The sequence below is a fragment of the Pogona vitticeps genome, chromosome 7 (assembly GCF_051106095.1).
Source record: "Pogona vitticeps strain Pit_001003342236 chromosome 7, PviZW2.1, whole genome shotgun sequence".
NCBI lineage: Eukaryota > Metazoa > Chordata > Lepidosauria > Squamata > Agamidae > Pogona > Pogona vitticeps.
The window spans coordinates 29,560,813-29,574,623 of record NC_135789.1 but is presented as its reverse complement, the minus strand read 5'-3'; the positions used below and the strand labels follow the sequence as shown (position 1 = coordinate 29,574,623).

The following is a 13,811-nucleotide window of genomic DNA, read 5'->3' as shown; positions in this document are numbered from 1 at the left end:
CTTCACCCCATACAAGCGCTACAAACTAGGCATTGCAGAGTGTGTGCCCCATCCAGCTCGACTCTCAAAGACCTTGCTGAGGCCACCTCCTGCATGTCTCACCATAGGCTACCTGAGGCAGCTGCCTCACTATGCCTAACAGGAGGGCCGGCCCACGGGAGACTGGTAGATCCAAGGTTTAGTGTATGGAGATTTGGAGCTTTAATTCAAATGTTTAAGGAGCTGTCCAGGGTGCTGGATCTCTTTGGGGACTAATGTTCAGCACCCTGGACAGCTCATGTACATTTTGATTAAAACCCAAGGCAGAAGCATTACCTCTGCAGAGTCAATGTTGCCAGCCTTGACTGGGCGAAATCATCCTGTGAAATCGTCACTATGATGGCAAAGCGGTATTACATTGAAGGACAGGTGGAAAACCACATTTGAAAAAAAAATAATAATAAAATAAAAATTCCTGGACATGGAAAGTTGGTATGTCATGTCGGGCCAAGAGATTTACGCTATGGCCTTGTGATGTCAAATTATCTAAGCCCATGTGTGCATGCACCTATTTATGGAGTATTTTCTATCCATCCCCCTTCAGACCAACCTGACACATTTGTTAGCCTTAATTGACAGATGGGACTCTAACTCAGTCATCATCCACTTGTGTTGCATGCAGAAAAGTCCTCAGCTCGGGGGGTGGGGGCTGAATGACTTCAGCTTTCCAGGCTGTTGAATCTGCTTTGGGTTTTAGTTTGAACTTTAAAATAGGTTCGGCAACTCCTGTGGATGTTGGTGGACTCCATCTCCCAGGATCCCTCACAATTGGCTGTGTTGTCCATGGCTGCAGGGAGTTGTAGTCCACCCGCATTCCATTTCAAAGCCATAAGTTGCCTATTTCTGATCTGGTCTGATAGAAGAATTCCTTTATACCCCAGTTTACCTACTCTTCTTTGCCATTGTCCTTCAAGACCTGTACGTGAAGAGACACATTCGATATTTTTACCCCCATTAAGGGTGTGGGGGAATATCAATGTCCCACCCCCAACCCCTTCCCTAAACTCCAGAGAATACGACAAATTCCATTTTATTGCCTCCAGCCATGTTATTTAAAGTAATTAACCTTAATTTATAAATTTTTATATCAAACTGCCTTTTAACTTTCCGAAGTGGCGTGAGAAGTCCATTTCCCAGGGGCTCCTAATAGTTCCTCCATTTAATCAAAATTCATCCATCAGATTCCAGTGTTAAATCATCTTTTAATTGGGAGTTACATTCTGCTTAATAGTTTTATAATTCGCCGCCTCTAATAGTTTTTACCACAGGGATCTAGTCTATTTCTCTTTCACTCTATTATTTCTGTGGTCAGCAGGGATGTTTCGAAACCTCCGTGTCCCCCTGCCTGTTCACTTATTCGTCTTTGTTCGTTGTGATCTCATTAATTCCTCATTGCAGGCTCTCCCCCTTCTCATTACAGAAATGCAACTACCTCTCGCGCGCTAGGTGAAGCCTCACTCATTTCCACAAGTGCTCTTCAATTTCCTCTAACCCCCACATCTAAGATTCTATCACACACACACACATCAACAGTCTTGTTCACCACTAGCACTTTCCATCCACTAGCCGAAATCCCAAAACTAATGAGAATTGGTTTAAACCATGAAGAGTATTTGGTATTTTATTCCTTGCAGGGCTGGTAATGATTCAGAATGATGTCATCAAGCTGGAGACTGGAATTATCATCATTGTCATCATCTTAGAACTGCAGAGGTGGAAGGGACCCTATGGATCATCAAGTCCAGCCCCAATCAAGGAGGCACAGCGGGGAATCGAACTCCCAACCTCTGATGTCTTGGTCGATGATCTAAACCTTGTAGTTTGTACTCTGGTATAGTACTCAGAATGTTCTGTAGAAGTTTAATAAGGTGATTGAAAGCTCTCTTAACAGAGAATTCTAAATACTTTGCTGAACTGCAGATCCTAAGCCAGAGCCACGGCCAGTAAAGTAGTATCAAACTGCTATAACTGTACAATATATAGAAGGTAGAAAAGCAGACACTCCGAACAATCAGGTGCTAAGGGGACTGGAATGGAATACAGTAGATGGACAGCAAGGAGGGAGGGAGGAACACATAAGCAGGGGTGGAAAGAGCAATTTTGGGTTGCCTGGATAGCTCACGTCTCTAGTTCCGCATCTATTCTAACCTATCTCTAGAGGTGGAAGCGAGAGCTGCCCATAGACATCAGTGAAAATGTCAAATGAAGGTGATGTTAGGCAAACATATGCACATCCCACTTACCCCCAAAAATCCCAGACAGAAAAATAGGAAGGGCAAAAAAAAATCAAAGCTGACAATAAGGACCGAGCACATTCAGTGGGCACAGAAGGCTAACTGGCTGTTCAGAGGGGCAAAAGGAGGTCAGATGGGGGAAAAAAGGAACTGAAGGATTGAAGCACTTCATGCTACCCCAATTTGTTGCAGGTCCCACTATGTTTCTATAATGATCAGGTTCAAGGACAAATGGCGGTGGAGAATTTTTTAAATTCTTGGGTTGGTTTTAGGCTCCTGTAGGTATTTGATTAGCTACAGTTAGAAGCCGGGGGGGGGGGGGATAAAAACTAATAATATCTGGAGAATTACATATTTTCCAACCTGCTAAATCTTCTGGAATTGGCATGAAATCAAATCAGAAGCCTGGGTCCTTCTGGGGAACAATCTGTCCAGTCTTCAGTCTTACAAAACATACCCAAAGGGCCTCACCCCAAAGCATGCTATCCTCAGAACCACACGGTAGGTGGCAAAACTTTAGCTTGTAAAAAGAAGGCAGCAAATGGCCAGCCGGGAAAGCCGATGAGCTGGAAGACCCTATATTTTCAGCTCCCCCATCGTGTCCTGCAAAAATCATTTCCGACAGAAGCTGTATTGAGGAAAGAAGAAAATGAGGACTGGCGAATGTCAACAGAATTATTATGCAATTACAGCGTTTTCTATGCAAACGATAACTCTGGCCCTGTTCCGTTTTATGTTTATACACTCGAAAATCCATTCCACACACACACACCTGATCCCGTCGGCCCCTCTCCTCTCCACCGTCCGTCCTTTGGTGTAGCATCATAATAAGTCATCCTACTTAACTGCGCGGCTCCTATTTTGTTAATCTGATACAACCTCGGTAGCTAAATTGGTTGGCAGCTTTAATTGACAGGAGGGGGCGGGCAGGATGGAAGCAAATAAGGCTTGAAGAGGAACAGGAAAGATCTTATCTCTCATATGACTTTTATCCTGGCCAACTCTTACAGGGCAGATGTTAATTAGAAGAGCAGACGACGGACAATGGATTAAGTCATTAGCAGCAGCAACTATATATTGAGTAGCTGGGCCATGGGAAATTCCTTACTTTTCCTCTCTATTGAGGGTTATGCCGGATGTTAAGGGAAAATGCATATTTTCCCTGAGATTAATCTGTTTTCTCAAATTGTGGGATTCCTTCATAAATGTGGCCTCAGTGATCAGATTTGCAAATTAAGCCCATGTTTATCTTCCAGTGACCAATCACAAAGCAAAACATACTAATGGTGAGGAAAATAAGGTGCTGTGACAAACAGATGCCTTTCACCACCTAAAGGAGCACCTCTTTTAAAAACATACTAAGCATATCTTCTAGTTTGATGCTCTCCTGTCAGGTTAGAAAGTTTCTACAGAGAAATCACAGTCATAATTCCTTCTCAGGCATTCTTAATAATTGAGAAAACTGGATTTTCAGTGAATCCAGTATGTAATGCTTTACTCCTCATATTTCATATTTCAATGACTAAGAAGTTGGCTATTTGCTGCAATCTGCTGTCCTCTTATTGTTGATATGGCAGTCTTGGGAACATTGAAGGTAACCCAAAACATTTTGAAATACATGCTTTGAGGATTTTTGTTAGTTTATTTTAATGTGTAGGATAATGCAAAAATTTACTGAAACTAAATTAATCGAAGTGTTGTGGTTGGGGAAAGAGACAAGTACCTGGAAGCCTATTTCAATATTGGACCGAAATCTTTTTTTAAAAAAAATCTCTTTAGAACTCAGGTGTCTCTGGGCCACATTTCCCCTGCTGTGTCTTGGGATCTCTGATAACAAATGACTTTTAAATACTTAGGAAGTAGCAAACGTTAAGATTTAGCCCATTGGTAGTATTCCCTATTTGGTGTGGGTGTTCGCAGATATTTGGGTCTGAGTCCCAAGAGAAAGGAAAGGAAAAGAAACAGGCAAAAGAGTGGCAGCTTGGAGGGCAGAGGGAACAAGATCTAGGGTAGCAAGTTAGGGGGAGATTAGGAAGGGAGGCGGGAGGGTAAGAGATTATCTTCAAAATTGTAGGCCTTGTGCCTTCAGGCGGTGCGATTGGGAGACAAGAAAATGGCTTTCCGTCGCCTCATGGGGCAACAGAAACACTCGTCCGCTGCCAGACCCCTTACTTTACCGTGTTGGACCCCGATGCTCCTTTTTAACCTCCGAGGACACCTATTGTCTTATGCGGAACGGGATTCCAGTGGTGCGCCAACCAAGCGCCGATTTAAGCTTTTCTTCCTGCCGGGATGGTTAGCAATTTGCTGGATTGTTAAGAGATAATATGGAGGAGTGTGTGTGTGTTTCATCCTTTGCTCTCTCTCTCTCTCTTCCCCTCTCAAGATATTATACCAGTGAGGGGAAAAGGAAAAATCAAACTGGGATGTTGTATTTTGATGGGGGATCAGAGGGGCGGCAGGGCATGACCTTGGAGGTGTTGGTCTACTGGAGGAAGCCTTCTGAATCCTTTCCTCTTCCTCTCATTCCCTTGCTCCATTTTTCCCTTCCCAGAAAGAAGGTGAGGAAGGGGGAAAAGAAGAGAGGAAGAGAAAGAGAGAAGGGAGCCCTGAAAGAACTAATTTAGTTAAAATTTACACTCCTCGGTTTTGTGCCTTCTCTCTCCCCCCCTTCACCCCATTTTCTCACTATGATGTGCTATTGATTTGAAGATCTATAAAGATTTGTGCTGCTGGGGCTCCAGGTGGGTGGTGGGGAGTTGGGAGGTGACGCTTCATTTCCATCTGAATCGTGTCGAAAATAATTCCCCCTCTCCTGCCTTTTATTGCTTCCTCGCTTGCATTTCTCTCATTGTCCGACTGAGAATTAGATCTGTAGGCAAAAACAAGCCTGATTTTCTCTCCGGGTCACTCTGTCTGCACCTCTCTCTTGAAGAAAAACAGGGATATTTCTTACCTAAAGGGGATGACTTAGTCCACAGTCCTGTGATTCTCTGGAGAGCATCTCAGAGGTCAATAGGGGCCTTCACCCTCCATGGATGGAGGGAGAGATGGAGTTTCTTCTACAAAAGTCCTCCCTGGACAGCAATGAAGCTTTTGAGCTCTTTCTTAAATTGCTAGAGGTAGCCCAACAGTGATACAAGTAAAAAGGGGGATATCTTAAAATAAGTTATCAGAGGCTGAGGCTTACAAGGCCATTTGGATCCAACCCCCTGCTCAATGCAGGAATCCAAATCAAAACAGATCTGACAGATGGTTCTCATTAGTAGACCACTTATGTGTGAACAGGAATGTAGGATGAAGGAATCTGTGCAATATCATTTCCTTTTTTCCCTGAGACTTCTGCACAACAAGTGTGTGCAGTCTACAGAAGATTAGTGGACTGTCTATAGGTGAATAGGAATGTAGAACTAGGGAATCCAAGCTGCTTTATTCACACACAGGTTTCTGGAGCCTTCTGCTGGAAAGGCACGCGCGCAATCATGGAGAGTCAGGCGGAAAATTCAGTGGGCTCCCGATCAGTGAACAAGAATGTAGAGTGAAGGCAGCCAAGCCTTGCTCAACTCAGAGCTTCTATTTACAATGGAGGTGCAGTCATGCTTAGCTATACCTAGGGGTACTTACTGAAGCACCTATGGATAAATATATACAATACAGGAATACAAGGTTGGTGTTTAATCAAGGACCTTTCTTATATAATGCATGTACTCTACGACTGAACTGCAACCGTAAAGACAAGCTTTCCCTTAATGACTGTCTGCCTGAATGGGGTTTATAAATGGATGGTTATCACTGCTTTGAATGTGTTTTTGGTGTTGCTTTTATTTATTGTCTTTTAACATGGTATTTGTTTCTTTCGTTTTCGTATATTTACTGTTTTTTAACTTCAAATGTTGTCTGTAATGGTGTACACTGCCTTGGCTCCCCACTTTAAAGAGAAAGGTTGGGGTAAAAATATATTTTTAATAAAAATAAATAATAATGGGTTCGTTTTCCATTTTTGGATGGAAGGACATGTAGAATGAAAGAAATTCAAGCACAGTTATGGAACTTCCCCTTTCTGAAGGATTCGCCATTAAAACATGGCCTTTGCTGTAGAGTTATGACCATTTTGTATCTCTACATTTATATCTTTATCTACGATATATCTTTTATCTACTGCAAATTCTAACTCACACTCTCGATACATGTTAGGGAGGCCAGAAATATCATCCCCAAAGGTTTAGATGACAACCTAAATGGGAACACAAAATACTGCTTATTTTCCCTCCCAGAACTGCATATTATGCAAGGAAAAATAAGAAGATAACATTTTCTGAAAGCAAGCACTGTGAGATAGACACATAAGCTAATTAAGCTATAGTAAACTCTTTTTTGGGTAGCCCCACCAGGCCTCTTTCCATAGCTTTGAGCCTTAGCATGTCATCATTCAGCCCTGGACACAAATTACATTTCCCAGAAAGGACATTTTGGATAAACGTGGTTGGAAAATGTTGAGATCCAGAATGGTGGGTTTTGAGATTCAGGTAGCTGCAGAGCAGTGTCTGAAAAAGACATGTTCTTTTTGGATTAAAATATATATATTCTGGGAGATATCTATATGTCAGGCCCTCGATTGTCATGGACTTCCATCTTCTTGGGGACTGGTGCTGAAACCTTCTGCTCTTAGACCTCCTTAGCCTGAGCAGCCTTTGACCCACTTCTAATGCCTCGTTCTAATCTAGTTCAATTTGCCTTCCACTTTCAATTTCCCGATATTGTTAAATGGCTTAAGAAAACGGATTAGCCACTCCACAATATTGGAAAAGTAAACACTTCCTCTGCTTCCCTATGGAGGACAAGAGGAAGAAAGCAAAACAAAATTATTATCACAGTGCTGATGTACTATATCAGTTAGGGATTTTTTATTTTGAAAACTTCCTCCTGGAAGCAGGAGGAGAGGGGGAGGGGCAAGGAGAAGGATTCCCCCCCCCCCCAATTTGTTGTTTTCAACAGGGAGGTAGACCAGATAGGTGTCTATACCATTTGGAAGCAAAGATTGCACCATATGGCATATTGGACCTCTACTAACCTTAAGAGACCCTATTTAGCCTGAACCAGCCTGCTCCAATGGAGCCTGTGTAAACGACCCTTATAGCTCTAGGTATGTGCCTCATTCCTCACCCCCAAATCATTATTTCTACTCTATGAAAGTGAGAGTTATTTCCTGGTGCTCTTAAAAAAGAGAGGAAAATAAGAGTGTATGTCATGCAGATGAAACAAAATTGTGCGGATAACACAAACAACCCAAATAATGTTTCAATGTCATTTTCCAAAAGAAGGGTAGCAGCTGTTTCTTGCATGTGGTTTTAAAAATCAGAAGGCTTATTTACATGTTTTAAATCAATCAACCACTGCTTGGTGTTTCGTGTGTGTGTGTGTGTGTGTGTGTGTTTATTTCTCAATGTGAAAGAATGTTGCTTTGGTGTGGAGATAGTTGGTGCAAGTTACAAAATCAATGAGAAAAAATAGCATTGTTCTGCTCATGTGAGGGAGCTGAGAAATCTCACTGAATTTGAAAATTCCTCACCAAGGTGTCTGTCTCCTCATGCCAAGGCAGCCCACACTGATGAAAATGAAGAATTTAGTGATCATTCTTTCTTTTCTTAGGCCGTTCTCACAACCTCTAAAAATGGAGGTGTTGACTTTGGCCAGTGTGCACCTTAAAAATATTGTCTGGTCTTGGTCAGAGTTGCAAATTCATTCATAGATTTGATGGGAAAGACTTGAGATTGTCTGTTCGTTTTTTGTGTGAGAAAAGGCAAAACAGATAAGTTTGTCCATATTTATTTCTTGGGGAAAGGATCCACCTTATCCTTTAAATAAAGAAAAGAAAAGATGGTATTATTGGAGAACACACACTCTTACACACACACACACACACTTACACACACACACACACACACACACACACACACACACCGCCAAACCTGGATTAAACTGTCACTCAGATTCACCATCTATCTGGACAACCTCTTCCCATCCCTACAGGCAGGCAGTTATCCCAACGGGACGGTTGTATTCTCGTCAGAATCCTTGCACGCCATTGGTGCAGCCCAATGGGCGAGCTCTGATTAGGGTCTGCCGGTACAGATGTCCCCAGCAGGCCATCAAAAGAAACCCATCCTCCAAGAACGGTTCACTCCCGTAGAAGAAGGAAAAGGTTGAGAGGGTCTTCCCTGATATTGGGTGGGCGGCTGGGGGGGGGGGGAAGGAATGAAGCCGTGCCAAGTTTCTCAAAACCAAAAGCAAGCTTCCCTTCTGCTTGGTTTAATTTGTTCTTCCCCCTGCAAAGTTCAGACTGGTTTTGTAGATCGCTAAACTCCTGAAGGGATAAAGTCCGGAAGCGGTGCGAGATGTAAGCTGGGAAAAACGGGACTATGTGGAAGCGACCTCCTTTAAATTAAATACATGCATCTTCAGGGGTGTGCTTTTCGGCTAGGAAGCAAGCTTCGTTGTTTGGACAGCCACGCGATCTGAAAAGAATCTGGTTTCCATGTTAGTCCAAGAAGTGTGAATTAGATTTGTTTGCTTTGTGAACAACCCCCACCAAAAGAAAACAATGAGAGAGAGTGTGTCTCTCTGTGTGTGAGTGCCACCCCTAAAATTTTGTCACCTGATGGTCTAACTTGAGTAGGACAGAAGTGGTGGCTGTCAGGGATGGGGAGCTGCGGGACTCACTGCCAAGTCAGACTTAATTCACACTGATGAATCGACTTGGACTTGACTCAGGCTCTTTTTTCTCTCAATGATTCATGATTCGGAACCCACCCACCCCTCCGTTTTTCTACAGGAAAAAACTGATTTTTAATAGGGACTCGGAGTTGGGGTTTGGAGGTGAGGACTCGGTACCAAAGACTTGAACTTTGAGACTCAGACCCAAAGATTTTCCCAACATCCCTTGGTGGTGAACCAGAGGTTTCTGGTCTCCATCTTATATCAGCGCTCAGCAGCCGAGCCAAAGAGGAAGGAGGGTGGAACTGAACACCCCCTTCAAACATCTGGAAAGCTGCAGTTCCTCCCTGCTGACACCCTGATATCTAAGCTGAAACCACATTATGCTGTTTTCAAATAATGCACCAAAACAAAGCCATTCAACAATGCATGCCGGACTCCTTCCAAATGGCAAGGGTTCTGCAGCAGAGGCAGAGGGGTATCGCTGTGGAGAAGTTCCCCCAAAGCCAGAGAGTTTGTGGGATATGTGTGGGTCGGTGCTTTTTTGGTAGCTGTGGGGAAGCTAGAAGGACACGTCATCCTCATTTCGACTAACCAAAGGGATGGAAACAACAGAACGTTAATAAACTAGGAGACCCCACTGTGTTCCAGATTAGGCCTGAGAACAGAGTGGCAGGAATAAGAAAAGGTCCCCCCCCAAAAAAAAGAGAAAGACAAAGCCGATACATGGACTAAAATAACTTTGAAAAAAAAAAAGAGGAAGGAGGCAGAGATGGAAAATAAGCGAAAGCGTTGACTTTCGTCACCTGGCAGAGACCAAATTTTCACTTGCTTGCATGCCTGTTCTCTCGGCATGCTGGGGCATGTCACTGTTCCAGCACTCTCCAGGGCAGTGTGACTTTGATTTTTCTTCCTTTCTTTTTTTTAAAATTTCCTTCCCTTTTCCTTTTTTGACCACCAGCTAATCTCTTTTCCCTTTTTCTTTTTCTTTTTCTTTTTCTTTTTGTCAGATGAAGTCTCTCTGTGAGGTGGAAATGAGGTGCCCGGCCTCCTTCGGCTCGCATGGCCTGTCTAGGGCACTACGATCTTCAAGAGTTTCCAACCAGCCTCACTTTGATTAGCAATTATTCCTGTGATATTTTAAAAAAAGAAAATACAACAATAATAGTAATAAAAAAGCCACAAAGAGTCGCAACAATCATTTATGAGACGCTTGGATTTCTCTCTCTCTCTCCCCCGCCCCGTGATGCTTATTAAAGAGGAAAGCATAGACAAATGTGACAATCTTGTAATTTATTTCCACAGCTCCTCACGTCAGTGGCCCGAGGGGAGGAGGTCTGAGTCTGTTGCAAGGAAAATAGAAATTGTTTACACGGTGACTTTCTCTTCATTTGCATCACCTAGGTATGATCTTGCTTTTCAGAAAATTAAAATAAAATTCCTTTCCTATGCTGATGGGGCAGGTGAGTTCTAACATGACGTTTGCCTCCCACACTCCAAAATCTGGCCCTCCTTAATGCCTCCTGATCCTCCTTGGTGGATTTTGATGCTAGACAGAACCTTTGCCAAATGTTCATGGAACACTTCACACCACTCTTCAACATCTGGAGGATTTTGATTTCAATGTCATGGCGTTTCTGAAGGCTAGTACAACCGGTCATTCTGGTTTTGCATTTTCTAAGGCTAGAATCCCGTTCCCGTTTCAAGTCAACACTTGAGGGGAAAAACTAGGGCCAGCTTGCTTTTCTGTATGCATTTCTTTCTCAGCTGGATTTTGGCCAAGCAATGAAGTCCAAATATGTTCTAAAAGCTGCCTATTTTTATTTCGCTTTTGTACAGGCACTATCAATGGCAGCGTACAACATTGCACAGATGAACAGGGAGGGCGGTGAGCAACCATCTCCTTATTTTATGGGTGGGGAATCAGAGACAGGACATGCCACTGAAGTTCAGCCAATACTTTGTTCATTAAAAATTGTTGTTTTCCCCCCAGATGACTTTTGTTAATACAGCAACATTTCTGAGATGCTTCTTTTTCGTACCCTCAGTACCCAAAACTCTCTTTGAAATCTTGTGTGTTGGAGATGCTGGTCTTGTAAAGTGTTAAGACAGAGTCCATGGAAGAAGATGCAAAATGGTGGCCACTGTGAAAGATTCAAAATGGTGGCCAGGCTGGTCACACAGTGCCCCTTGGCAGAGCAGCAAATGAAGAAGCACTAAGGAAAACAGAAAGAAGAGACAGCAGGACCAAAACCCGATGCAAAATTGTTAGACAGACTCTCCTGCTGGGAAATATGAGGTGAAATGGCGCCCATCCCTGATCGCTCTGCCCACAAATAGGGTTAGAAACATTGTTAAGGCAAGGTTCGATGTGCAAAAATAGGGGGAAATTCTCACACACCCAATGTTTGTGGCACAGAAAGGAAAGGGGAATAATCCAGGCAAGGGAACATAATTGAGGCAGAGGGAGAAAGAGATGTCCTTCCAAAGCAGTGGAATGATTTGGGACGGGGGAAAAGATTCGGTGAGATCTCGCTGTCAGTTCGATTGGAGATCGACGGAAAATAACGCAACATGTGCAACAAAAGTAGGCCTTTTTTCTTCACCACTTGAGATGTGTTGTGTGAAGCAGCAAGCCATGATTTGATCCTGTGAGATACACTGGGCATTTTGGAGGGGAGAAAGTGCTCAGGTTCAAGCCAGAGAGTTGTCCCTTTAAGTCTTGGTACTTAAGAAGGAAGGGCAGAGCTTAGAGGGAGGAGCCCTGGTTCAGCCATATAAAAGGCCTCAGTCCAGCCCTGGACACTTTCAGAGCAAAGGTATCTGCTGGGAATTGTTATTGATGCTGCACCTTTTGACTGCCAGGCAAGCCATGGATTTTATCCGATTTAGACTGAATCACAACTGTTACCTTTCCTAGGAGTTCTCCAAGGTCCTGAAGAGACCACAGCAAACTCTGTTGACAAAATAGCCTTTACATCACTTTGGCCAACAGTTCACCCAAAAACATCACACCCACAATCGCTAATTATAACTGGGGCAGTATTCTATTTGATTTATTACAAGTGGAACGACAATGAGGTAAAGTGATGTTTTTCTGTTTCCTGAGGTGTCTCTTGTGTGTGAGCTTAAAAACTGAATGAGGCGCTGATCACACACCCAAGCATATGATTCTGGGAAAATGGAGAAAATCGTATGTGTTGGATACTATGTGTGACAGACACCCTGTAAGAAACTGCTTGCTCACTGCCATTCCACGTATATGCTGAATCGAACAGGATGCTGTTTTTAAAATTCAAAAAGATAACCAGTGTGATATCTAAAAAATCACAAATCACACACATCTAAATATATGAACCTTTAAAGCAGCAAATTATGAACGTGTTCTAAAAATGCAATTAAATCAGTCCAAAAAAGGAACAGATCTTTTTATTGTCCTCTGAAAGAATGTATGAATAGTTATGTTTTAAACTGATGTCTGAAAGGGAGTTTTGTATCTGAGGTGCCACCACTGACAAAGCTCTGCCACATTTGGTAGCCCTATGGAATATGGTACTCTTGTTCCCTCATCTGGTCTTTAAATATTAAATTGGGCCATGACCAGGGTACGGTCATGATGACTAGGAACTTGTTATGGGAATTTGGGAATCTGAAACATATTGATTTCTGCTAAAAGGCAGTCTTTGCATGGTCTTATTTCCCATTCTGTGAGATGCACAGAACTTTCAACAGAGAAACCTTTCAGTTTTGCTTTCTCCCAATTTTTTTTTCAATCTCAAAGTTTTTCTCCATGGAATTTACAAAGTAAATTGTGGTTAGGTTCCTACATCCTTCAAATTACTGTCCTGCTCTCTAACTGTTAAAGGAGAGGAACCAGTCAGAAAAAAAGGTAGCAGTCTTAATTTAGTCCAAGAAACACATGGCAGAATACACATGAGTTCAAAATGAGACTTTAAGGTGCTGAGGTCTGAACTGGACAGATGTGTTGGTCCATTCTCCTTTCTCCTACATTTGAATTCTTTAAATCCCAAGTTTATCATATTAAAAACATCATGTTTATAAAGAAACTAGGGGTGATTTGGAAAGTCCTTATTGAAAAACACACAGAGAAAGCAAACAAAATCCTGATCTACTATTACACAGGAGACAGAACCTTCTTTAGAAATCCTTCATATCATCTAAACACAGCCAACATGACCTGCTGTCAGAAGTTAAGCAGGGCCAGATCTGGTTAGAATGTGTGACCATCGGAGAATACCAAAGCATCTCAAGAGAGAGAGAGAGAGAGAGAGAGAGAGAGAGAGAGAGAGAGAGAGAGAGAGAGAAGAGTCCAACCGGAAGCCCTGGCCAACTTCTGCCAGTGTTGGCAAGATGTGCTTAGACAGACCGAGGGTCTGCCTGATCGTAAGATGGTTTTCAAGTTCTGCTTTTTTTGATGCATTTGATTAAAAGGTTATTTTTCTAAAATCCAAATCCATTTTGGAAGAAATTAGTGCTCTACAACTGAGATTGTACTAAGGCAAATATGAAAAAGGAAGGAAGGAAATGTTTTGAGTATTTTGGTATAAATGTTATTTGAAGGGGAAAGGAGCAGCGAGAGAGATGGTGGTCTTATCATTATGGAGAAGATGAACCAGGCAAAAGGGTTGCCATTTAACGACAGGATAGGAGGAACCGTAATGAGGTAGTATGTTTCTCCGTAATATTTCCCGCATATTTCTCCATATCATTGCCAGACGGCGTGCCGGTGGTTGTTCACCAGGATGGATGTTCCATCATTTCTATCGTGGTTGCGTGTGACATTCATTAAGTGCAGCTATAGAG

At 42.7% G+C, this 13,811-nt stretch overlaps 2 long non-coding RNA genes across 2 annotated transcripts in view; one reads left to right on the top strand and one right to left on the bottom strand.

Annotated features, from left to right (window-relative positions):
• Window positions 1-13,811, bottom strand: part of LOC144584063 (uncharacterized) — a 266,283-nt gene that overhangs the window by 64,119 nt on the left and 188,353 nt on the right. The gene's annotated exons all lie outside the window — the stretch shown is intronic.
• On the top strand, window positions 5,033-13,258 carry LOC144584062 (uncharacterized). Its single transcript, XR_013538076.1, has 2 exons — window positions 5,033-5,939; window positions 9,998-13,258. It is a non-coding gene; the product is annotated as an uncharacterized LOC144584062 (long non-coding RNA).